Source organism: Triticum aestivum, unplaced genomic scaffold, assembly GCF_018294505.1.
Source record: "Triticum aestivum cultivar Chinese Spring unplaced genomic scaffold, IWGSC CS RefSeq v2.1 scaffold10672, whole genome shotgun sequence".
Taxonomy (NCBI): domain Eukaryota; kingdom Viridiplantae; phylum Streptophyta; class Magnoliopsida; order Poales; family Poaceae; genus Triticum; species Triticum aestivum.
This window is the reverse complement of record NW_025259587.1, coordinates 1-1,721: the sequence shown is the minus strand read 5'-3', so window position 1 is coordinate 1,721 and position 1,721 is coordinate 1. Positions and strand designations below refer to the sequence as shown.

Sequence of the window (1,721 nt, the reverse complement as noted above, 5' to 3'; positions counted from 1 at the left end):
AACTTTCAAGCTTCATGCTAGACGAGCATTACGACGGGGAGGGCCGAGGACACAACTTGAAAGCACGGCTTGGCACACCACACATGTTGTGCAGCTCTATTGGTGAAGCACTTGAGTAAGCAAGATCAAGAGAACCCTAATATAATGAGCCAGCTTGATCAATAAATCCCTTTACTTCTACGGCTATCAAGGCATTACACCTTTACCTGTATAAATGGAGGCTTCACGAGCAGCGACAGGCATGTTAGACGCGTTAGAAACCAATGTTGTTCTCTTCATGACAAACTCTTCACGTCTGTTGGGGAACGTCATTGTCAATTGGGGCAAGTCCATGAGAACCCAAGCCATCTCATTTGTTCTTTCACCACATCTCACATAAACCACAGCTTCAGAACTGGAGTACTACAGAGATTGTTAAACTCAACAGTCAGTATAGAGATGTCACCCAGAAATATATGGAAGGAGCAATTCTCTGGAGCTATTACATCAGGGCAGTAAAGAATGGAGAATTAGTGATCACCTTGGAAAGTGCGTGACTAATAACAGTTTTTCCACAACCAAAAGCACCAGGAATAGCACATGTTCCTCCAAGAACCAAGGGATGCATCAAGCACACGCTGAAACCATCACAAAATAGATAAGACTGAGATTTAATGGACTTGGAGGGCAATAAGAAACTAATATCTGAGAATATTTGGTTACGTAAGAAGAGAAACCATGATGATAAAACAAAAGAACACATTTTATTATGGAAATTGAAGCTAAATATAAGTTGTACACAAAGCTGTCCTGTAAGAAGAGGTGTATCCGCAAAAAGCTTTGATGCAACAGGTCTTGGTGTACACGCATGCCATGCCTGTTGTTCAATAAGTTCAACACAATAAGCTACTGCCTCTGTAATTTAAAATAAAACGTTTTTTGACACCATCATGGACTCTAAAAGATCTTATAAGAAGTTACAGAGGGAGTACCAACTTTCCTAAAAAGAGTTGTATGAAATAACTTTCTTACCTGAAGCATAGTAAATTGCTTTTTCAGGCCCTGAAATTCTAACTCTAGCACTGTATCCTGCATACATGACAAGAGTAGTGTTTCAAATAAAGTTAAGCATGGGTAGAACACATGCAGATAAATTAGAAATTGGAATAAAGTGATAGCTTCCACTAACCTATAGGCTGTATTGAATAGCTGAAGCGACGTAATTTACTTTCCCCTTAGAACCAGGTGGAAGGGCGACACTGGTTCATCAAATTGTTCTCGAAGACAGTCTACAATAGAGTCAGCAATGTTCTCGAAGACAGTCTACAATAGAGTCAGCGAACATTAGCATGTGCACACAGGCCCAAAGCTGCTATCCTCTGTACAATAATATCCATAAAAGAAAATTCAACACCATAAGAACTTACATCATATAGATCTCCGCCTGCGAGAACATCTCCAACAGTTGAAGCAAACAATAAAAGGAGATATTTTAGAGGGCCTTCCAAAGATTAACAGGAATGTCCCTCGTTCACAGTTAAAATATGCTAAATGCATTACCCAACTTTTTTCACTTAAATTTCTAGAGTGCATCGTCTTTAGATCTAATAGCAATAGTATTTAGTGGGCGCTTCAAATTTAACAGGAATGAGGTTGTGACAAGTGACACAGATAAAGAGTAAATGAATGAAATGGACTGATTATCAATTTATCATGCTGAGCTTACCTGGATTCCCTAAAAA

At 39.2% G+C, this 1,721-nt stretch overlaps 1 pseudogene; it reads right to left on the bottom strand.

The window, feature by feature from the left end:
• Positions 1–206: 206 nt before the first annotated feature.
• On the bottom strand, positions 207–1,480 carry LOC123177736 (V-type proton ATPase catalytic subunit A-like; annotated as a pseudogene).
• Positions 1,481–1,721: the final 241 nt, after the last annotated feature.